This window comes from Coloeus monedula (assembly GCF_965178545.1).
Source record: "Coloeus monedula genome assembly, chromosome: 4".
NCBI classification, from domain to species: domain Eukaryota; kingdom Metazoa; phylum Chordata; class Aves; order Passeriformes; family Corvidae; genus Coloeus; species Coloeus monedula.
In genome coordinates, this window is record NC_138784.1 from 32,297,099 (window position 1) to 32,321,155 (window position 24,057).

The window sequence follows — 24,057 nt, forward strand, 5'->3', positions numbered from 1 at the left end:
CTCCCCTTGGCATGCCTCTCGCATTGTCAGTGTCCCTGGAGCTCTGGGCTTTGTGGTTTTCTGAATCCTAACCCTAGGCGTAACCCTAACCCTAACCCTAGCTCCAGGCACAGCCTAAGAAAGAGCAGTGGGCTGAGGCCAGCTCCAGTCAAGAAAAGTGGGAAGCTGCAAGGTTGTTCCAGTTCTGCGCTCCCCTTGGCATGCCTCCCGCATTGTCAGTGTCCCTGGAGCTCTGGGCTTTGTGGTTTTCTGAACCCTAACCCTAGGCGTTCCCCTTACCCTAACCCTACTCCTAGGCGCAGCCTAAGAAATTGCATGGGGCTGAGGGGAGTTCCAGTCAGGAAAACATGAAGGCTGCAATTTGGGGCAGTGCCGCGCTCCCCTTGGCATGCCTTTCGTATTGTCAGTGTCCCTGGAGCTCTGGGCTTTGTGGTTTTCTGAATCCTAACCCTAGGCGTAACCCTAACCCTAACCCTAGCTCCAGGCACAGCCTAAGAAAGAGCAGTGGGCTGAGGCCAGCTCCAGTCAAGAAAAGTGGGAAGCTGCAAGGTTGTTCCAGTTCTGCGCTCCCCTTGGCATGCCTCCCGCATTGTCAGTGTCCCTGGAGCTCTGGGCTTTGTGGTTTTCTGAACCCTAACCCTAGGCGTTCCCCTTACCCTAACCCTACTCCTAGGCGCAGCCTAAGAAATTGCATGGGGCTGAGGGGAGTTCCAGTCAGGAAAACATGAAGGCTGCAATTTGGGGCAGTGCCGCGCTCCCCTTGGCATGCCTCTCGCTTTGTCAGTGTCCCTGGAGCTCTGGGCTTTGTGGTTTCCTAAACCCCAACCCTAGGCATAACCCTAACCCTAACCCTAGCTCCAGGCGCAGCCTAAGAAAGAGCAGTGGGCTGAGGCCAGCTCCAGTCAGGAAAAGAGGGAAGCTGTAAGGTTGTTCCAGTTCGGCGCTCCCCTTGGCATGCCTCTCGCATTGTCAGTGTCCCTGGAGCTCTGGGCTTTGTGGTTTTCTGAATCCTAACCCTAGGCGTAACCCTAACCCTAACCCTAGCTCCAGGCACAGCCTAAGAAAGAGCAGTGGGCTGAGGCCAGCTCCAGTCAAGAAAAGTGGGAAGCTGCAAGGTTGTTCCAGTTCTGCGCTCCCCTTGGCATGCCTCCCGCATTGTCAGTGTCCCTGGAGCTCTGGGCTTTGTGGTTTTCTGAACCCTAACCCTAGGCGTTCCCCTTACCCTAACCCTACTCCTAGGCGCAGCCTAAGAAATTGCATGGGGCTGAGGGGAGTTCCAGTCAGGAAAACATGAAGGCTGCAATTTGGGGCAGTACCGCGCTCCCCTTGGCATGCCTTTCGTATTGTCAGTGTCCCTGGAGCTCTGGGCTTTGTGGTTTTCTGAATCCTAACCCTGGGCGTAACCCTAACCCTAACCCTAGCTCCAGGCGCAGCCTAAGAAACAGCAGTGGCTGAGGCCAGCTCCAGTCAGGAAAAGAGGGAAGCTGTAAGGTTGTTCCAGTTCTGCGCTCCCCTTGGCATGCCTCTCTCATTGTCAGTGTCCCTGGAGCTCATTGCTTTGTGGTTTTCTGAATCCTAACCCTAGGCGTAACCCTAACCCTAACCCTAGCTCCAGGCACAGCCTAAGAAAGAGCAGTGGGCTGAGGCCAGCTCCAGTCAAGAAAAGTGGGAAGCTGCAAGGTTGTTCCAGTTCTGCGCTCCCCTTGGCATGCCTCCCGCATTGTCAGTGTCCCTGGAGCTCTGGGCTTTGTGGTTTTCTGAATCCTAACCCTAGGCGTTCCCCTTACCCTAACCCTACTCCTAGGCGCAGCCTAAGAAATTGCATGGGGCTGAAGGGAGTTCCAGTCAGGAAAACATGAAGGCTGCAATTTGGGGCAGTGCCGCGCTCCCCTTGGCATGCCTCTCGCATTGTCAGTGTCCCTGGAGCTCTGGGCTTTGTGGTTTTCTGAATCCTAACCCTAGGCGTAACCCTAACCCTAACCCTAGCTCCAGGCACAGCCTAAGAAAGAGCAGTGGGCTGAGGCCAGCTCCAGTCAAGAAAAGTGGGAAGCTGCAAGGTTGTTCCAGTTCTGCGCTCCCCTTGGCATGCCTTTCGTATTGTCAGTGTCCCTGGAGCTCTGGGCTTTGTGGTTTTCTGAACCCTAACCCTAGGCGTTACCCTTACCCTAACCCTACTCCTAGGCGCAGCCTAAGAAATTGCATGGGGCTGAGGGGAGTTCCAGTCAGGAAAACATGAAGGCTGCAATTTGGGGCAGTGCCGCGCTCCCCTTGGCATGCCTTTCGTATTGTCAGTGTCCCTGGAGCTCTGGGCTTTGTGGTTTTCTGAATCCTAACCCTGGGCGTAACCCTAACCCTAACCCTAGCTCCAGGCGCAGCCTAAGAAACAGCAGTGGCTGGGGCCAGCTCCAGTCAGGAAAAGAGGGAAGCTGTAAGGTTGTTCCAGTTCTGCGCTCCCCTTGGCATGCCTCTCGCATTGTCAGTGTCCCTGGAGCTCTGGGCTTTGTGGTTTTCTGAATCCTAACCCTAGGCGTAACCCTAACCCTAACCCTAGCTCCAGGCACAGCCTAAGAAAGAGCAGTGGGCTGAGGCCAGCTCCAGTCAAGAAAAGTGGGAAGCTGCAAGGTTGTTCCAGTTCTGCGCTCCCCTTGGCATGCCTCCCGCATTGTCAGTGTCCCTGGAGCTCTGGGCTTTGTGGTTTTCTGAACCCTAACCCTAGGCGTTACCCTTACCCTAACCCTACTCCTAGGCGCAGCCTAAGAAATTGCATGGGGCTGAGGGGAGTTCCAGTCAGGAAAACATGAAGGCTGCAATTTGGGGCAGTGCCACGCTCCCCTTGGCATGCCTTTCGTATTGTCAGTGTCCCTGGAGCTCTGGGCTTTGTGGTTTTCTGAATCCTAACCCTGGGCATAACCCTAACCCTAACCCTAGCTCCAGGCGCAGCCTAAGAAAGAGCAGTGGGCTGAGGCCAGCTCCAGTCAAGAAAAGTGGGAAGCTGCAAGGTTGTTCCAGTTCTGCGCTCCCCTTGGCATGCCTTTCGTATTGTCAGTGTCCCTGGAGCTCTGGGCTTTGTGGTTTTCTGAATCCTAACCCTGGGCGTAACCCTAACCCTAACCCTAGCTCCAGGCGCAGCCTAAGAAACAGCAGTGGCTGAGGCCAGCTCCAGTCAGGAAAAGAGGGAAGCTGTAAGGTTGTTCCAGTTCGGTGCTCCCCTTGGCATGCCTCTCGCATTGTCAGTGTCCCTGGAGCTCTGGGCTTTGTGGTTTTCTGAATCCTAACCCTAGGCGTAACCCTAACCCTAACCCTAGCTCCAGGCACAGCCTAAGAAAGAGCAGTGGGCTGAGGCCAGCTCCAGTCAAGAAAAGTGGGAAGCTGCAAGGTTGTTCCAGTTCTGCGCTCCCCTTGGCATGCCTCCCGCATTGTCAGTGTCCCTGGAGCTCTGGGCTTTGTGGTTTTCTGAATCCTAACCCTAGGCGTAACCCTAACCCTAACCCTAGCTCCAGGCACAGCCTAAGAAAGAGCAGTGGGCTGAGGCCAGCTCCAGTCAAGAAAAGTGGGAAGCTGTAAGGTTGTTCCAGTTCTGCGCTCCCCTTGGCATGCCTCCCGCATTGTCAGTGTCCCTGGAGCTCTGGGCTTTGTGGTTTTCTGAACCCTAACCCTAGGCGTTACCCTTACCCTAACCCTACTCCTAGGCGCAGCCTAAGAAATTGCATGGGGCTGAGGGGAGTTCCAGTCAGGAAAACATGAAGGCTGCAATTTGGGGCAGTGCCGCGCTCCCCTTGGCATGCCTTTCGTATTGTCAGTGTCCCTGGAGCTCTGGGCTTTGTGGTTTTCTGAATCCTAACCCTGGGCGTAACCCTAACCCTAACCCTAGCTCCAGGCGCAGCCTAAGAAACAGCAGTGGCTGAGGCCAGCTCCAGTCAAGAAAAGTGGGAAGCTGCAAGGTTGTTCCAGTTCTGCGCTCCCCTTGGCATGCCTTTCGTATTGTCAGTGTCCCTGGAGCTCTGGGCTTTGTGGTTTTCTGAATCCTAACCCTGGGCGTAACCCTAACCCTAACCCTAGCTCCAGGCGCAGCCTAAGAAACAGCAGTGGCTGAGGCCAGCTCCAGTCAGGAAAAGAGGGAAGCTGTAAGGTTGTTCCAGTTCGGCGCTCCCCTTGGCATGCCTCTCGCATTGTCAGTGTCCCTGGAGCTCTGGGCTTTGTGGTTTTCTGAATCCTAACCCTAGGCGTAACCCTAACCCTAACCCTAGCTCCAGGCACAGCCTAAGAAAGAGCAGTGGGCTGAGGCCAGCTCCAGTCAAGAAAAGTGGGAAGCTGCAAGGTTGTTCCAGTTCTGCGCTCCCCTTGGCATGCCTCCCGCATTGTCAGTGTCCCTGGAGCTCTGGGCTTTGTGGTTTTCTGAACCCTAACCCTAGGCGTTACCCTTACCCTAACCCTACTCCTAGGCGCAGCCTAAGAAATTGCATGGGGCTGAGGGGAGTTCCAGTCAGGAAAACATGAAGGCTGCAATTTGGGGCAGTGCCGCGCTACCCTTGGCATGCCTTTCGTATTGTCAGTGTCCCTGGAGCTCTGGGCTTTGTGGTTTTCTGAATCCTAACCCTGGGCGTAACCCTAACCCTAACCCTAGCTCCAGGCGCAGCCTAAGAAACAGCAGTGGCTGAGGCCAGCTCCAGTCAGGAAAAGAGGGAAGCTGTAAGGTTGTTCCAGTTCTGCGCTCCCCTTGGCATGCCTCTCGCATTGTCAGTGTCCCTGGAGCTCTGGGCTTTGTGGTTTTCTGAATCCTAACCCTAGGCGTAACCCTAACCCTAACCCTAGCTCCAGGCACAGCCTAAGAAACAGCAGTGGGCTGAGGCCAGCTCCAGTCAAGAAAAGTGGGAAGCTGCAAGGTTGTTCCAGTTCTGCGCTCCCCTTGGCATGCCTCCCGCATTGTCAGTGTCCCTGGAGCTCTGGGCTTTGTGGTTTTCTGAACCCTAACCCTAGGCGTTACCCTTACCCTAACCCTACTCCTAGGCGCAGCCTAAGAAATTGCATGGGGCTGAGGGGAGTTCCAGTCAGGAAAACATGAAGGCTGCAATTTGGGGCAGTGCCGCGCTCCCCTTGGCATGCCTTTCGTATTGTCAGTGTCCCTGGAGCTCTGGGCTTTGTGGTTTTCTGAATCCTAACCCTGGGCGTAACCCTAACCCTAACCCTAGCTCCAGGCGCAGCCTAAGAAAGAGCAGTGGCTGAGGCCAGCTCCAGTCAGGAAAAGAGGGAAGCTGCAAGGTTGTTCCAGTTCTGCGCTCCCCTTGGCATGCCTCTCGCATTGTCAGTGTCCCTGGAGCTCATTGCTTTGTGGTTTTCTGAGCCCTAATGTAGCGGCTCAGGTGGCTGCAGCTACTCTTTGTCCTGAGGAGAACTCAGGCAAGCAGCTGTGGTGGTTAGCAACCCAAGTTAAGCATGTGACTTTGCAGTCATGGTGTGAACCTATGATTCCCTTGTTTTGCCTTTTGCATGTTTTCCCCTGATTAGTTAATATTTTGTCTCCTTGTTTTTTGTATGAAATGATGTAGATTCATTTTCCTTCTTTAATATGTATTAGCTCTAGAAAGTTCCTTGTTCCTCAACGCCCCATTGGATCCTTCCCTGAGTCCCTCCTATGTGTTGTTCCCAGTGGTTCCCTTCCCGTCAATCCCACCTGCTTGTGTCTATACCATTGGCTGAGATCCCTTTCCCCACCTACTCCATACCCAGTATAAGATCCCTGGACCCTCCCAGCAATTGGCCTCTTCGTCCTGTCTTTTCACGGGACTAAACCTGCGTGGAACACATACAGAGAGTCCCCTCCTCCCTTTACTTCTTTCCCTTGGCCTGCGTGCCTGCATAATGGTGACAGGAAGATACAGCCCCTTTGGGTGAGGAGCTCTAACCAGTTTTCACTGAATGCTGGGCACTGAGGGCTGCCTTCCAGAGGGGTTTCAGCGTTGACATCCGGGCTTCTTTGTGTTGGCACGCGAGAGGTGAAACCATCCTTCTGCAAGCTCCCAGGGGCTGAAAATACCTCCACCCGAACCTTCCCCTAAGCCTAACCCTACACCTAGGCACAGTCAGAGAAACTGCATTGGGCTGAGGGGAGTTCAAGTCAGGAAAACATGAAGGCTGCAAGGTTTGGCCAGTGCCACGCTCCCCTTGGCATGCCTCTCGCTTTGTCAGTGTCCCTGGAGCTCTGGGCTTTGTGGTTTCCTAAACCCCAACCCTAGGCATAACCCTAACCCTAACCCTAGCTCCAGGCGCAGCCTAAGAAAGAGCAGTGGGCTGAGGCCAGCTCCAGTCAGGAAAAGAGGGAAGCTGTAAGGTTGTTCCAGTTCTGCGCTCCCCTTGGCATGCCTCTCGCATTGTCAGTGTCCCTGGAGCTCTGGGCTTTGTGGTTTTCTGAATCCTAACCCTAGGCGTAACCCTAACCCTAACCCTAGCTCCAGGCACAGCCTAAGAAAGAGCAGTGGGCTGAGGCCAGCTCCAGTCAAGAAAAGTGGGAAGCTGCAAGGTTGTTCCAGTTCTGCGCTCCCCTTGGCATGCCTCCCGCATTGTCAGTGTCCCTGGAGCTCTGGGCTTTGTGGTTTTCTGAACCCTAACCCTAGGCGTTACCCTTACCCTAACCCTACTCCTAGGCGCAGCCTAAGAAATTGCATGGGGCTGAGGGGAGTTCCAGTCAGGAAAACATGAAGGCTGCAATTTGGGGCAGTGCCGCGCTCCCCTTGGCATGCCTTTCGTATTGTCAGTGTCCCTGGAGCTCTGGGCTTTGTGGTTTTCTGAATCCTAACCCTGGGCATAACCCTAACCCTAACCCTAGCTCCAGGCGCAGCCTAAGAAACAGCAGTGGCTGAGGCCAGCTCCAGTCAGGAAAAGAGGGAAGCTGTAAGGTTGTTCCAGTTCTGCGCTCCCCTTGGCATGCCTCTCGCATTGTCAGTGTCCCTGGAGCTCTGGGCTTTGTGGTTTTCTGAATCCTAACCCTAGGCGTAACCCTAACCCTAACCCTAGCTCCAGGCACAGCCTAAGAAAGAGCAGTGGGCTGAGGCCAGCTCCAGTCAAGAAAAGTGGGAAGCTGCAAGGTTGTTCCAGTTCTGCGCTCCCCTTGGCATGCCTCCCGCATTGTCAGTGTCCCTGGAGCTCTGGGCTTTGTGGTTTTCTGAACCCTAACCCTAGGCGTTACCCTTACCCTAACCCTACTCCTAGGCGCAGCCTAAGAAATTGCATGGGGCTGAGGGGAGTTCCAGTCAGGAAAACATGAAGGCTGCAATTTGGGGCAGTGCCGCGCTCCCCTTGGCATGCCTTTCGTATTGTCAGTGTCCCTGGAGCTCTGGGCTTTGTGGTTTTCTGAATCCTAACCCTGGGCATAACCCTAACCCTAACCCTAGCTCCAGGCGCAGCCTAAGAAACAGCAGTGGCTGAGGCCAGCTCCAGTCAGGAAAAGAGGGAAGCTGTAAGGTTGTTCCAGTTCTGCGCTCCCCTTGGCATGCCTCTCGCATTGTCAGTGTCCCTGGAGCTCTGGGCTTTGTGGTTTTCTGAATCCTAACCCTAGGCGTAACCCTAACCCTAACCCTAGCTCCAGGCACAGCCTAAGAAAGAGCAGTGGGCTGAGGCCAGCTCCAGTCAAGAAAAGTGGGAAGCTGCAAGGTTGTTCCAGTTCTGCGCTCCCCTTGGCATGCCTCCCGCATTGTCAGTGTCCCTGGAGCTCTGGGCTTTGTGGTTTTCTGAACCCTAACCCTAGGCGTTACCCTTACCCTAACCCTCCTCCTAGGCGCAGCCTAAGAAATTGCATGGGGCTGAGGGGAGTTCCAGTCAGGAAAACATGAAGGCTGCAATTTGGGGCAGTGCCGCGCTCCCCTTGGCATGCCTTTCGTATTGTCAGTGTCCCTGGAGCTCTGGGCTTTGTGGTTTTCTGAATCCTAACCCTGGGCGTAACCCTAACCCTAACCCTAGCTCCAGGCGCAGCCTAAGAAACAGCAGTGGCTGAGGCCAGCTCCAGTCAGGAAAAGAGGGAAGCTGCAAGGTTGTTCCAGTTCGGCGCTCCCCTTGGCATGCCTCTCGCATTGTCAGTGTCCCTGGAGCTCATTGCTTTGTGGTTTTCTGAGCCCTAATGTAGCGGCTCAGGTGGCTGCAGCTACTCTTTGTCCTGAGGAGAACTCAGGCAAGCAGCTGTGGTGGTTAGCAACCCAAGTTAAGCATGTGACTTTGCAGTCATGGTGTGAACCTATGATTCCCTTGTTTTGCCTTTTGCATGTTTTCCCCTGATTAGTTAATATTTTGTCTCCTTGTTTTTTGTATGAAATGATGTAGATTCATTTTCCTTCTTTAATATGTATTAGCTCTAGAAAGTTCCTTGTTCCTCGACGCCCCATTGGATCCTTCCCTGAGTCCCTCCTATGTGTTGTTCCCAGTGGTTCCCTTCCCGTCAATCCCACCTGCTTGTGTCTATACCATTGGCTGAGATCCCTTTCCCCACCTACTCCATACCCAGTATAAGATCCCTGGACCCTCCCAGCAATTGGCCTCTTCGTCCTGTCTTTTCACGGGAATAAGCCTGCGTGGAACACATACAGAGAGTCCCCTCCTCCCTTTACTTCTTTCCCTTGGCCTGCGTGCCTGCATAATGGTGACAGGAAGATACAGCCCCTTTGGGTGAGGAGCTCTAACCAGTTTTCACTGAATGCTGGGCACTGAGGGCTGCCTTCCAGAGGGGTTTCAGCGTTGACATCCGGGCTTCTTTGTGTTGGCACGCGAGAGGTAAAATCATCCTTCTGCAAGCTCCCAGGGGCTGAAAATACCTCCACCCGAACCTTCCCCTAAGCCTAACCCTACACCTAGGCACAGTCAGAGAAACTGCATTGGGCTGAGGGGAGTTCAAGTCAGGAAAACATGAAGGCTGCAAGGTTTGGCCAGTGCCACGCTCCCCTTGGCATGCCTCTCGCTTTGTCAGTGTCCCTGGAGCTCTGGGCTTTGTGGTTTCCTAAACCCCAACCCTAGGCATAACCCTAACCCTAACCCTAGCTCCAGGCGCAGCCTAAGAGAGCAGTGGGCTGAGGCCAGCTCCAGTCAGGAAAAGAGGGAAGCTGTAAGGTTGTTCCAGTTCTGCGCTCCCCTTGGCATGCCTCTCGCATTGTCAGTGTCCCTGGAGCTCTGGGCTTTGTGGTTTTCTGAATCCTAACCCTAGGCGTAACCCTAACCCTAACCCTAGCTCCAGGCACAGCCTAAGAAAGAGCAGTGGGCTGAGGCCAGCTCCAGTCAAGAAAAGTGGGAAGCTGCAAGGTTGTTCCAGTTCTGCGCTCCCCTTGGCATGCCTCCCGCATTGTCAGTGTCCCTGGAGCTCTGGGCTTTGTGGTTTTCTGAACCCTAACCCTAGGCGTTACCCTTACCCTAACCCTACTCCTAGGCGCAGCCTAAGAAATTGCATGGGGCTGAGGGGAGTTCCAGTCAGGAAAACATGAAGGCTGCAATTTGGGGCAGTGCCGCGCTCCCCTTGGCATGCCTTTCGTATTGTCAGTGTCCCTGGAGCTCTGGGCTTTGTGGTTTTCTGAATCCTAACCCTGGGCGTAACCCTAACCCTAACCCTAGCTCCAGGCGCAGCCTAAGAAACAGCAGTGGCTGAGGCCAGCTCCAGTCAGGAAAAGAGGGAAGCTGCAAGGTTGTTCCAGTTCGGCGCTCCCCTTGGCATGCCTCTCGCATTGTCAGTGTCCCTGGAGCTCTGGGCTTTGTGGTTTTCTGAATCCTAACCCTGGGCGTAACCCTAACCCTAACCCTAGCTCCAGGCGCAGCCTAAGAAACAGCAGTGGCTGAGGCCAGCTCCAGTCAGGAAAAGAGGGAAGCTGTAAGGTTGTTCCAGTTCTGCGCTCCCCTTGGCATGCCTCTCGCATTGTCAGTGTCCCTGGAGCTCTGGGCTTTGTGGTTTTCTGAATCCTAACCCTAGGCGTAACCCTAACCCTAACCCTAGCTCCAGGCACAGCCTAAGAAAGAGCAGTGGGCTGAGGCCAGCTCCAGTCAAGAAAAGTGGGAAGCTGCAAGGTTGTTCCAGTTCTGCGCTCCCCTTGGCATGCCTCTCGCATTGTCAGTGTCCCTGGAGCTCTGGGCTTTGTGGTTTTCTGAATCCTAACCCTAGGCGTAACCCTAACCCTAACCCTAGCTCCAGGCACAGCCTAAGAAAGAGCAGTGGGCTGAGGCCAGCTCTAGTCAAGAAAAGTGGGAAGCTGCAAGGTTGTTCCAGTTCTGCGCTCCCCTTGGCATGCCTTTCGTATTGTCAGTGTCCCTGGAGCTCTGGGCTTTGTGGTTTTCTGAATCCTAACCCTAGGCGTTCCCCTTACCCTAACCCTACTCCTAGGCGCAGCCTAAGAAATTGCATGGGGCTGAGGGGAGTTCCAGTCAGGAAAACATGAAGGCTGCAATTTGGGGCAGTGCCGCGCTCCCCTTGGCATGCCTTTCGTATTGTCAGTGTCCCTGGAGCTCTGGGCTTTGTGGTTTTCTGAATCCTAACCCTGGGCGTAACCCTAACCCTAACCCTAGCTCCAGGCGCAGCCTAAGAAACAGCAGTGGCTGAGGCCAGCTCCAGTCAGGAAAAGAGGGAAGCTGTAAGGTTGTTCCAGTTCTGCGCTCCCCTTGGCATGCCTCTCGCATTGTCAGTGTCCCTGGAGCTCTGGGCTTTGTGGTTTTCTGAATCCTAACCCTAGGCGTAACCCTAACCCTAACCCTAGCTCCAGGCACAGCCTAAGAAAGAGCAGTGGGCTGAGGCCAGCTCCAGTCAAGAAAAGTGGGAAGCTGCAAGGTTGTTCCAGTTCTGCGCTCCCCTTGGCATGCCTCCCGCATTGTCAGTGTCCCTGGAGCTCTGGGCTTTGTGGTTTTCTGAACCCTAACCCTAGGCGTTACCCTTACCCTAACCCTACTCCTAGGCGCAGCCTAAGAAATTGCATGGGGCTGAGGGGAGTTCCAGTCAGGAAAACATGAAGGCTGCAATTTGGGGCAGTGCCGCGCTCCCCTTGGCATGCCTTTCGTATTGTCAGTGTCCCTGGAGCTCTGGGCTTTGTGGTTTTCTGAATCCTAACCCTAGGCGTAACCCTAACCCTAACCCTAGCTCCAGGCACAGCCTAAGAAAGAGCAGTGGGCTGAGGCCAGCTCCAGTCAAGAAAAGTGGGAAGCTGCAAGGTTGTTCCAGTTCTGCGCTCCCCTTGGCATGCCTTTCGTATTGTCAGTGTCCCTGGAGCTCTGGGCTTTGTGGTTTTCTGAATCCTAACCCTGGGCGTAACCCTAACCCTAACCCTAGCTCCAGGCGCAGCCTAAGAAACAGCAGTGGCTGAGGCCAGCTCCAGTCAGGAAAAGAGGGAAGCTGTAAGGTTGTTCCAGTTCGGCGCTCCCCTTGGCATGCCTCTCGCATTGTCAGTGTCCCTGGAGCTCTGGGCTTTGTGGTTTTCTGAATCCTAACCCTAGGCGTAACCCTAACCCTAACCCTAGCTCCAGGCACAGCCTAAGAAAGAGCAGTGGGCTGAGGCCAGCTCCAGTCAAGAAAAGTGGGAAGCTGCAAGGTTGTTCCAGTTCTGCGCTCCCCTTGGCATGCCTCCCGCATTGTCAGTGTCCCTGGAGCTCTGGGCTTTGTGGTTTTCTGAACCCTAACCCTAGGCGTTCCCCTTACCCTAACCCTACTCCTAGGCGCAGCCTAAGAAATTGCATGGGGCTGAGGGGAGTTCCAGTCAGGAAAACATGAAGGCTGCAATTTGGGGCAGTGCCGCGCTCCCCTTGGCATGCCTTTCGTATTGTCAGTGTCCCTGGAGCTCTGGGCTTTGTGGTTTTCTGAATCCTAACCCTGGGCATAACCCTAACCCTAACCCTAGCTCCAGGCGCAGCCTAAGAAACAGCAGTGGCTGAGGCCAGCTCCAGTCAGGAAAAGAGGGAAGCTGTAAGGTTGTTCCAGTTCTGCGCTCCCCTTGGCATGCCTCTCGCATTGTCAGTGTCCCTGGAGCTCTGGGCTTTGTGGTTTTCTGAATCCTAACCCTAGGCGTAACCCTAACCCTAACCCTAGCTCCAGGCACAGCCTAAGAAAGAGCAGTGGGCTGAGGCCAGCTCCAGTCAAGAAAAGTGGGAAGCTGCAAGGTTGTTCCAGTTCGGCGCTCCCCTTGGCATGCCTCCCGCATTGTCAGTGTCCCTGGAGCTCTGGGCTTTGTGGTTTTCTGAACCCTAACCCTAGGCGTTCCCCTTACCCTAACCCTACTCCTAGGCGCAGCCTAAGAAATTGCATGGGGCTGAGGGGAGTTCCAGTCAGGAAAACATGAAGGCTGCAATTTGGGGCAGTGCCGCGCTCCCCTTGGCATGCCTTTCGTATTGTCAGTGTCCCTGGAGCTCTGGGCTTTGTGGTTTTCTGAATCCTAACCCTAGGCGTAACCCTAACCCTAACCCTAGCTCCAGGCGCAGCCTAAGAAACAGCAGTGGCTGAGGCCAGCTCCAGTCAAGAAAAGTGGGAAGCTGTAAGGTTGTTCCAGTTCTGCGCTCCCCTTGGCATGCCTCTCGCATTGTCAGTGTCCCTGGAGCTCTGGGCTTTGTGGTTTTCTGAACCCTAACCCTAGGCGTTCCCCTTACCCTAACCCTACTCCTAGGCGCAGCCTAAGAAATTGCATGGGGCTGAGGGGAGTTCCAGTCAGGAAAACATGAAGGCTGCAATTTGGGCCAGTTCGGCGCTCCCCTTGGCATGCCTCTCGCATTGTCAGTGTCCCTGGAGCTCTGGGCTTTGTGGTTTTCTGAATCCTAACCCTGGGCGTAACCCTAACCCTAACCCTAGCTCCAGGCGCAGCCTAAGAAACAGCAGTGGCTGAGGCCAGCTCCAGTCAGGAAAAGAGGGAAGCTGTAAGGTTGTTCCAGTTCTGCGCTCCCCTTGGCATGCCTCTCGCATTGTCAGTGTCCCTGGAGCTCTGGGCTTTGTGGTTTTCTGAATCCTAACCCTAGGCGTAACCCTAACCCTAACCCTAGCTCCAGGCACAGCCTAAGAAAGAGCAGTGGGCTGAGGCCAGCTCCAGTCAAGAAAAGTGGGAAGCTGCAAGGTTGTTCCAGTTCTGCGCTCCCCTTGGCATGCCTCCCGCATTGTCAGTGTCCCTGGAGCTCTGGGCTTTGTGGTTTTCTGAACCCTAACCCTAGGCGTTACCCTTACCCTAACCCTACTCCTAGGCGCAGCCTAAGAAATTGCATGGGGCTGAGGGGAGTTCCAGTCAGGAAAACATGAAGGCTGCAATTTGGGGCAGTGCCGCGCTCCCCTTGGCATGCCTTTCGTATTGTCAGTGTCCCTGGAGCTCTGGGCTTTGTGGTTTTCTGAATCCTAACCCTAGGCGTAACCCTAACCCTAACCCTAGCTCCAGGCACAGCCTAAGAAAGAGCAGTGGGCTGAGGCCAGCTCCAGTCAAGAAAAGTGGGAAGCTGCAAGGTTGTTCCAGTTCTGCGCTCCCCTTGGCATGCCTTTCGTATTGTCAGTGTCCCTGGAGCTCTGGGCTTTGTGGTTTTCTGAATCCTAACCCTAGGCGTTCCCCTTACCCTAACCCTACTCCTAGGCGCAGCCTAAGAAATTGCATGGGGCTGAGGGGAGTTCCAGTCAGGAAAACATGAAGGCTGCAATTTGGGGCAGTGCCGCGCTCCCCTTGGCATGCCTTTCGTATTGTCAGTGTCCCTGGAGCTCTGGGCTTTGTGGTTTTCTGAATCCTAACCCTGGGCGTAACCCTAACCCTAACCCTAGCTCCAGGCGCAGCCTAAGAAACAGCAGTGGCTGAGGCCAGCTCCAGTCAGGAAAAGAGGGAAGCTGTAAGGTTGTTCCAGTTCTGCGCTCCCCTTGGCATGCCTCTCGCATTGTCAGTGTCCCTGGAGCTCTGGGCTTTGTGGTTTTCTGAATCCTAACCCTAGGCGTAACCCTAACCCTAACCCTAGCTCCAGGCACAGCCTAAGAAAGAGCAGTGGGCTGAGGCCAGCTCCAGTCAAGAAAAGTGGGAAGCTGCAAGGTTGTTCCAGTTCTGCGCTCCCCTTGGCATGCCTCCCGCATTGTCAGTGTCCCTGGAGCTCTGGGCTTTGTGGTTTTCTGAACCCTAACCCTAGGCGTTACCCTTACCCTAACCCTACTCCTAGGCGCAGCCTAAGAAATTGCATGGGGCTGAGGGGAGTTCCAGTCAGGAAAACATGAAGGCTGCAATTTGGGGCAGTGCCGCGCTCCCCTTGGCATGCCTTTCGTATTGTCAGTGTCCCTGGAGCTCTGGGCTTTGTGGTTTTCTGAATCCTAACCCTAGGCGTAACCCTAACCCTAACCCTAGCTCCAGGCACAGCCTAAGAAAGAGCAGTGGGCTGAGGCCAGCTCCAGTCAAGAAAAGTGGGAAGCTGCAAGGTTGTTCCAGTTCTGCGCTCCCCTTGGCATGCCTTTCGTATTGTCAGTGTCCCTGGAGCTCTGGGCTTTGTGGTTTTCTGAATCCTAACCCTGGGCGTAACCCTAACCCTAACCCTAGCTCCAGGCGCAGCCTAAGAAACAGCAGTGGCTGAGGCCAGCTCCAGTCAGGAAAAGAGGGAAGCTGTAAGGTTGTTCCAGTTCGGCGCTCCCCTTGGCATGCCTCTCGCATTGTCAGTGTCCCTGGAGCTCTGGGCTTTGTGGTTTTCTGAATCCTAACCCTAGGCGTAACCCTAACCCTAACCCTAGCTCCAGGCACAGCCTAAGAAAGAGCAGTGGGCTGAGGCCAGCTCCAGTCAAGAAAAGTGGGAAGCTGCAAGGTTGTTCCAGTTCTGCGCTCCCCTTGGCATGCCTCCCGCATTGTCAGTGTCCCTGGAGCTCTGGGCTTTGTGGTTTTCTGAACCCTAACCCTAGGCGTTCCCCTTACCCTAACCCTACTCCTAGGCGCAGCCTAAGAAATTGCATGGGGCTGAGGGGAGTTCCAGTCAGGAAAACATGAAGGCTGCAATTTGGGGCAGTGCCGCGCTCCCCTTGGCATGCCTTTCGTATTGTCAGTGTCCCTGGAGCTCTGGGCTTTGTGGTTTTCTGAATCCTAACCCTGGGCATAACCCTAACCCTAACCCTAGCTCCAGGCGCAGCCTAAGAAACAGCAGTGGCTGAGGCCAGCTCCAGTCAGGAAAAGAGGGAAGCTGTAAGGTTGTTCCAGTTCTGCGCTCCCCTTGGCATGCCTCTCGCATTGTCAGTGTCCCTGGAGCTCTGGGCTTTGTGGTTTTCTGAATCCTAACCCTAGGCGTAACCCTAACCCTAACCCTAGCTCCAGGCACAGCCTAAGAAAGAGCAGTGGGCTGAGGCCAGCTCCAGTCAAGAAAAGTGGGAAGCTGCAAGGTTGTTCCAGTTCGGCGCTCCCCTTGGCATGCCTCCCGCATTGTCAGTGTCCCTGGAGCTCTGGGCTTTGTGGTTTTCTGAACCCTAACCCTAGGCGTTCCCCTTACCCTAACCCTACTCCTAGGCGCAGCCTAAGAAATTGCATGGGGCTGAGGGGAGTTCCAGTCAGGAAAACATGAAGGCTGCAATTTGGGGCAGTGCCGCGCTCCCCTTGGCATGCCTTTCGTATTGTCAGTGTCCCTGGAGCTCTGGGCTTTGTGGTTTTCTGAATCCTAACCCTAGGCGTAACCCTAACCCTAACCCTAGCTCCAGGCGCAGCCTAAGAAACAGCAGTGGCTGAGGCCAGCTCCAGTCAAGAAAAGTGGGAAGCTGTAAGGTTGTTCCAGTTCTGCGCTCCCCTTGGCATGCCTCTCGCATTGTCAGTGTCCCTGGAGCTCTGGGCTTTGTGGTTTTCTGAACCCTAACCCTAGGCGTTCCCCTTACCCTAACCCTACTCCTAGGCGCAGCCTAAGAAATTGCATGGGGCTGAGGGGAGTTCCAGTCAGGAAAACATGAAGGCTGCAATTTGGGGCAGTGCCGCGCTCCCCTTGGCATGCCTTTCGTATTGTCAGTGTCCCTGGAGCTCTGGGCTTTGTGGTTTTCTGAATCCTAACCCTGGGCGTAACCCTAACCCTAACCCTAGCTCCAGGCGCAGCCTAAGAAACAGCAGTGGCTGAGGCCAGCTCCAGTCAGGAAAAGAGGGAAGCTGTAAGGTTGTTCCAGTTCTGCGCTCCCCTTGGCATGCCTCTCGCATTGTCAGTGTCCCTGGAGCTCTGGGCTTTGTGGTTTTCTGAATCCTAACCCTAGGCGTAACCCTAACCCTAACCCTAGCTCCAGGCACAGCCTAAGAAAGAGCAGTGGGCTGAGGCCAGCTCCAGTCAAGAAAAGTGGGAAGCTGCAAGGTTGTTCCAGTTCTGCGCTCCCCTTGGCATGCCTCCCGCATTGTCAGTGTCCCTGGAGCTCTGGGCTTTGTGGTTTTCTGAACCCTAACCCTAGGCGTTACCCTTACCCTAACCCTACTCCTAGGCGCAGCCTAAGAAATTGCATGGGGCTGAGGGGAGTTCCAGTCAGGAAAACATGAAGGCTGCAATTTGGGGCAGTGCCGCGCTCCCCTTGGCATGCCTTTCGTATTGTCAGTGTCCCTGGAGCTCTGGGCTTTGTGGTTTTCTGAATCCTAACCCTAGGCGTAACCCTAACCCTAACCCTAGCTCCAGGCACAGCCTAAGAAAGAGCAGTGGGCTGAGGCCAGCTCCAGTCAAGAAAAGTGGGAAGCTGCAAGGTTGTTCCAGTTCTGCGCTCCCCTTGGCATGCCTTTCGTATTGTCAGTGTCCCTGGAGCTCTGGGCTTTGTGGTTTTCTGAATCCTAACCCTGGGCGTAACCCTAACCCTAACCCTAGCTCCAGGCGCAGCCTAAGAAACAGCAGTGGCTGAGGCCAGCTCCAGTCAGGAAAAGAGGGAAGCTGTAAGGTTGTTCCAGTTCTGCGCTCCCCTTGGCATGCCTCTCGCATTGTCAGTGTCCCTGGAGCTCTGGGCTTTGTGGTTTTCTGAATCCTAACCCTAGGCGTAACCCTAACCCTAACCCTAGCTCCAGGCACAGCCTAAGAAAGAGCAGTGGGCTGAGGCCAGCTCCAGTCAAGAAAAGTGGGAAGCTGCAAGGTTGTTCCAGTTCTGCGCTCCCCTTGGCATGCCTCCCGCATTGTCAGTGTCCCTGGAGCTCTGGGCTTTGTGGTTTTCTGAACCCTAACCCTAGGCGTTACCCTTACCCTAACCCTACTCCTAGGCGCAGCCTAAGAAATTGCATGGGGCTGAGGGGAGTTCCAGTCAGGAAAACATGAAGGCTGCAATTTGGGGCAGTGCCGCGCTCCCCTTGGCATGCCTTTCGTATTGTCAGTGTCCCTGGAGCTCTGGGCTTTGTGGTTTTCTGAATCCTAACCCTGGGCGTAACCCTAACCCTAACCCTAGCTCCAGGCGCAGCCTAAGAAACAGCAGTGGCTGAGGCCAGCTCCAGTCAGGAAAAGAGGGAAGCTGCAAGGTTGTTCCAGTTCGGCGCTCCCCTTGGCATGCCTCTCGCATTGTCAGTGTCCCTGGAGCTCTGGGCTTTGTGGTTTTCTGAGCCCTAATGTAGCGGCTCAGGTGGCTGCAGCTACTCTTTGTCCTGAGGAGAACTCAGGCAAGCAGCTGTGGTGGTTAGCAACCCAAGTTAAGCATGTGACTTTGCAGTCATGGTGTGAACCTATGATTCCCTTGTTTTGCCTTTTGCATGTTTTCCCCTGATTAGTTAATATTTTGTCTCCTTGTTTTTTGTATGAAATGATGTAGATTTATTTTCCTTCTTTAATATGTATTAGCTCTAGAAAGTTCCTTGTTCCTCGACGCCCCATTGGATCCTTCCCTGAGTCCCTCCTATGTGTTGTTCCCAGTGGTTCCCTTCCCGTCAATCCCACCTGCTTGTGTCTATACCATTGGCTGAGATCCCTTTCCCCACCTACTCCATACCCAGTATAAGATCCCTGGACCCTCCCAGCAATTGGCCTCTTCGTCCTGTCTTTTCGCGGGAATAAGCCTGCGTGGAACACATACAGAGAGTCCCCTCCTCCCTTTACTTCTTTCCCTTGGCCTGCGTGCCTGCATAATGGTGACAGGAAGATACAGCCCCTTTGGGTGAGGAGCTCTAACCAGTTTTCACTGAATGCTGGGCACTGAGGGCTGCCTTCCAGAGGGGTTTCAGCGTTGACATCCGGGCTTCTTTGTGTTGGCACGCGAGAGGTGAAACCATCCTTCTGCAAGCTCCCAGGGGCTGAAAATACCTCCACCCGAACCTTCCCCTAAGCCTAACCCTACACCTAGGCACAGTCAGAGAAACTGCATTGGGCTGAGGGGAGTTCAAGTCAGGAAAACATGAAGGCTGCAAGGTTTGGCCAGTGCCATGCTCCCCTTGGCATGCCTCTCGCTTTGTCAGTGTCCCTGGAGCTCTGGGCTTTGTGGTTTCCTAAACCCCAACCCTAGGCATAACCCTAACCCTAACCCTAGCTCCAGGCGCAGCCTAAGAAAGAGCAGTGGGCTGAGGCCAGCTCCAGTCAGGAAAAGAGGGAAGCTGTAAGGTTGTTCCAGTTCTGCGCTCCCCTTGGCATGCCTCTCGCATTGTCAGTGTCCCTGGAGCTCTGGGCTTTGTGGTTTTCTGAATCCTAACCCTGGGCGTAACCCTAACCCTAACCCTAGCTCCAGGCACAGCCTAAGAAAGAGCAGTGGGCTGAGGCCAGCTCCAGTCAAGAAAAGTGGGAAGCTGCAAGGTTGTTCCAGTTCTGCGCTCCCCTTGGCATGCCTCCCGCATTGTCAGTGTCCCTGGAGCTCTGGGCTTTGTGGTTTTCTGAACCCTAACCCTAGGCGTTACCCTTACCCTAACCCTACTCCTAGGCGCAGCCTAAGAAATTGCATGGGGCTGAGGGGAGTTCCAGTCAGGAAAACATGAAGGCTGCAATTTGGGGCAGTGCCGCGCTCCCCTTGGCATGCCTTTCGTATTGTCAGTGTCCCTGGAGCTCTGGGCTTTGTGGTTTTCTGAATCCTAACCCTGGGCATAACCCTAACCCTAACCCTAGCTCCAGGCGCAGCCTAAGAAACAGCAGTGGCTGAGGCCAGCTCCAGTCAGGAAAAGAGGGAAGCTGTAAGGTTGTTCCAGTTCTGCGCTCCCCTTGGCATGCCTTTCGTATTGTCAGTGTCCCTGGAGCTCTGGGCTTTGTGGTTTTCTGAATCCTAACCCTGGGCGTAACCCTAACCCTAACCCTAGCTCCAGGCGCAGCCTAAGAAACAGCAGTGGCTGAGGCCAGCTCCAGTCAGGAAAAGAGGGAAGCTGTAAGGTTGTTCCAGTTCTGCGCTCCCCTTGGCATGCCTCTCGCATTGTCAGTGTCCCTGGAGCTCTGGGCTTTGTGGTTTTCTGAATCCTAACCCTGGGCATAACCCTAACCCTAACCCTAGCTCCAGGCGCAGCCTAAGAAACAGCAGTGGCTGAGGCCAGCTCCAGTCAGGAAAAGAGGGAAGCTGTAAGGTTGTTCCAGTTCTGCGCTCCCCTTGGCATGCCTCCCGCATTGTCAGTGTCCCTGGAGCTCTGGGCTTTGTGGTTTTCTGAACCCTAACCCTAGGCGTTACCCTTACCCTAACCCTACTCCTAGGCGCAGCCTAAGAAATTGCATGGGGCTGAGGGGAGTTCCAGTCAGGAAAACATGAAGGCTGCAATTTGGGGCAGTGCCGCGCTCCCCTTGGCATGCCTTTCGTATTGTCAGTGTCCCTGGAGCTCTGGGCTTTGTGGTTTTCTGAATCCTAACCCTAGGCGTAACCCTAACCCTAACCCTAGCTCCAGGCACAGCCTAAGAAAGAGCAGTGGGCTGAGGCCAGCTCCAGTCAAGAAAAGTGGGAAGCTGCAAGGTTGTTCCAGTTCTGCGCTCCCCTTGGCATGCCTTTCGTATTGTCAGTGTCCCTGGAGCTCTGGGCTTTGTGGTTTTCTGAATCCTAACCCTGGGCGTAACCCTAACCCTAACCCTAGCTCCAGGCGCAGCCTAAGAAACAGCAGTGGCTGAGGCCAGCTCCAGTCAGGAAAAGAGGGAAGCTGTAAGGTTGTTCCAGTTCTGCGCTCCCCTTGGCATGCCTCTCGCATTGTCAGTGTCCCTGGAGCTCTGGGCTTTGTGGTTTTCTGAATCCTAACCCTAGGCGTAACCCTAACCCTAACCCTAGCTCCAGGCACAGCCTAAGAAAGAGCAGTGGGCTGAGGCCAGCTCCAGTCAAGAAAAGTGGGAAGCTGCAAGGTTGTTCCAGTTCTGCGCTCCCCTTGGCATGCCTCCCGCATTGTCAGTGTCCCTGGAGCTCTGGGCTTTGTGGTTTTCTGAACCCTAACCCTAGGCGTTACCCTTACCCTAACCCTACTCCTAGGCGCAGCCTAAGAAATTGCATGGGGCTGAGGGGAGTTCCAGTCAGGAAAACATGAAGGCTGCAATTTGGGGCAGTGCCGCGCTCCCCTTGGCATGCCTTTCGTATTGTCAGTGTCCCTGGAGCTCTGGGCTTTGTGGTTTTCTGAATCCTAACCCTGGGCGTAACCCTAACCCTAACCCTAGCTCCAGGCGCAGCCTAAGAAACAGCAGTGGCTGAGGCCAGCTCCAGTCAGGAAAAGAGGGAAGCTGCAAGGTTGTTCCAGTTCGGCGCTCCCCTTGGCATGCCTCTCGCATTGTCAGTGTCCCTGGAGCTCTGGGCTTTGTGGTTTTCTGAGCCCTAATGTAGCGGCTCAGGTGGCTGCAGCTACTCTTTGTCCTGAGGAGAACTCAGGCAAGCAGCTGTGGTGGTTAGCAACCCAAGTTAAGCATGTGACTTTGCAGTCATGGTGTGAACCTATGATTCCCTTGTTTTGCCTTTTGCATGTTTTCCCCTGATTAGTTAATATTTTGTCTCCTTGTTTTTTGTATGAAATGATGTAGATTCATTTTCCTTCTTTAATATGTATTAGCTCTAGAAAGTTCCTTGTTCCTCGACGCCCCATTGGATCCTTCCCTGAGTCCCTCCTATGTGTTGTTCCCAGTGGTTCCCTTCCCGTCAATCCCACCTGCTTGTGTCTATACCATTGGCTGAGATCCCTTTCCCCACCTACTCCATACCCAGTATAAGATCCCTGGACCCTCCCAGCAATTGGCCTCTTCGTCCTGTCTTTTCGCGGGAATAAGCCTGCGTGGAACACATACAGAGAGTCCCCTCCTCCCTTTACTTCTTTCCCTTGGCCTGCGTGCCTGCATAATGGTGACAGGAAGATACAGCCCCTTTGGGTGAGGAGCTCTAACCAGTTTTCACTGAATGCTGGGCACTGAGGGCTGCCTTCCAGAGGGGTTTCAGCGTTGACATCCGGGCTTCTTTGTGTTGGCACGCGAGAGGTGAAACCATCCTTCTGCAAGCTCCCAGGGGCTGAAAATACCTCCACCCGAACCTTCCCCTAAGCCTAACCCTACACCTAGGCACAGTCAGAGAAACTGCATTGGGCTGAGGGGAGTTCAAGTCAGGAAAACATGAAGGCTGCAAGGTTTGGCCAGTGCCATGCTCCCCTTGGCATGCCTCTCGCTTTGTCAGTGTCCCTGGAGCTCTGGGCTTTGTGGTTTCCTAAACCCCAACCCTAGGCATAACCCTAACCCTAACCCTAGCTCCAGGCGCAGCCTAAGAAAGAGCAGTGGGCTGAGGCCAGCTCCAGTCAGGAAAAGAGGGAAGCTGTAAGGTTGTTCCAGTTCTGCGCTCCCCTTGGCATGCCTCTCGCATTGTCAGTGTCCCTGGAGCTCTGGGCTTTGTGGTTTTCTGAATCCTAACCCTGGGCGTAACCCTAACCCTAACCCTAGCTCCAGGCACAGCCTAAGAAAGAGCAGTGGGCTGAGGCCAGCTCCAGTCAAGAAAAGTGGGAAGCTGCAAGGTTGTTCCAGTTCTGCGCTCCCCTTGGCATGCCTCCCGCATTGTCAGTGTCCCTGGAGCTCTGGGCTTTGTGGTTTTCTGAACCCTAACCCTAGGCGTTACCCTTACCCTAACCCTACTCCTAGGCGCAGCCTAAGAAATTGCATGGGGCTGAGGGGAGTTCCAGTCAGGAAAACATGAAGGCTGCAATTTGGGGCAGTGCCGCGCTCCCCTTGGCATGCCTTTCGTATTGTCAGTGTCCCTGGAGCTCTGGGCTTTGTGGTTTTCTGAATCCTAACCCTGGGCATAACCCTAACCCTAACCCTAGCTCCAGGCGCAGCCTAAGAAACAGCAGTGGCTGAGGCCAGCTCCAGTCAGGAAAAGAGGGAAGCTGTAAGGTTGTTCCAGTTCTGCGCTCCCCTTGGCATGCCTTTCGTATTGTCAGTGTCCCTGGAGCTCTGGGCTTTGTGGTTTTCTGAATCCTAACCCTGGGCGTAACCCTAACCCTAACCCTAGCTCCAGGCGCAGCCTAAGAAACAGCAGTGGCTGAGGCCAGCTCCAGTCAGGAAAAGAGGGAAGCTGTAAGGTTGTTCCAGTTCTGCGCTCCCCTTGGCATGCCTCTCGCATTGTCAGTGTCCCTGGAGCTCTGGGCTTTGTGGTTTTCTGAATCCTAACCCTGGGCATAACCCTAACCCTAACCCTAGCTCCAGGCGCAGCCTAAGAAACAGCAGTGGCTGAGGCCAGCTCCAGTCAGGAAAAGAGGGAAGCTGTAAGGTTGTTCCAGTTCTGCGCTCCCCTTGGCATGCCTCCCGCATTGTCAGTGTCCCTGGAGCTCTGGGCTTTGTGGTTTTCTGAACCCTAACCCTAGGCGTTACCCTTACCCTAACCCTACTCCTAGGCGCAGCCTAAGAAATTGCATGGGGCTGAGGGGAGTTCCAGTCAGGAAAACATGAAGGCTGCAATTTGGGGCAGTGCCGCGCTCCCCTTGGCATGCCTTTCGTATTGTCAGTGTCCCTGGAGCTCTGGGCTTTGTGGTTTTCTGAATCCTAACCCTAGGCGTAACCCTAACCCTAACCCTAGCTCCAGGCGCAGCCTAAGAAACAGCAGTGGCTGAGGCCAGCTCCAGTCAAGAAAAGTGGGAAGCTGTAAGGTTGTTCCAGTTCTGCGCTCCCCTTGGCATGCCTCTCGCATTGTCAGTGTCCCTGGAGCTCTGGGCTTTGTGGTTTTCTGAACCCTAATCCTAGGCGTTACCCTTACCCTAACCCTACTCCTAGGCGCAGCCTAAGAAATTGCATGGGGCTGAGGGGAGTTCCAGTCAGGAAAACATGAAGGCTGCAATTTGGGGCAGTGCCGCGCTCCCCTTGGCATGCCTTTCGTATTGTCAGTGTCCCTGGAGCTCTGGGCTTTGTGGTTTTCTGAATCCTAACCCTGGGCGTAACCCTAACCCTAACCCTAGCTCCAGGCGCAGCCTAAGAAACAGCAGTGGCTGAGGCCAGCTCCAGTCAGGAAAAGAGGGAAGCTGTAAGGTTGTTCCAGTTCTGCGCTCCCCTTGGCATGCCTCTCGCATTGTCAGTGTCCCTGGAGCTCTGGGCTTTGTGGTTTTCTGAATCCTAACCCTAGGCGTAACCCTAACCCTAACCCTAGCTCCAGGCACAGCCTAAGAAAGAGCAGTGGGCTGAGGCCAGCTCCAGTCAAGAAAAGTGGGAAGCTGCAAGGTTGTTCCAGTTCTGCGCTCCCCTTGGCATGCCTCCCGCATTGTCAGTGTCCCTGGAGCTCTGGGCTTTGTGGTTTTCTGAACCCTAACCCTAGGCGTTACCCTTACCCTAACCCTACTCCTAGGCGCAGCCTAAGAAATTGCATGGGGCTGAGGGGAGTTCCAGTCAGGAAAACATGAAGGCTGCAATTTGGGGCAGTGCCGCGCTCCCCTTGGCATGCCTTTCGTATTGTCAGTGTCCCTGGAGCTCTGGGCTTTGTGGTTTTCTGAATCCTAACCCTAGGCGTAACCCTAACCCTAACCCTAGCTCCAGGCACAGCCTAAGAAAGAGCAGTGGGCTGAGGCCAGCTCCAGTCAAGAAAAGTGGGAAGCTGCAAGGTTGTTCCAGTTCTGCGCTCCCCTTGGCATGCCTTTCGTATTGTCAGTGTCCCTGGAGCTCTGGGCTTTGTGGTTTTCTGAATCCTAACCCTGGGCGTAACCCTAACCCTAACCCTACTCCAGGCGCAGCCTAAGAAACAGCAGTGGCTGAGGCCAGCTCCAGTCAGGAAAAGAGGGAAGCTGTAAGGTTGTTCCAGTTCTGCGCTCCCCT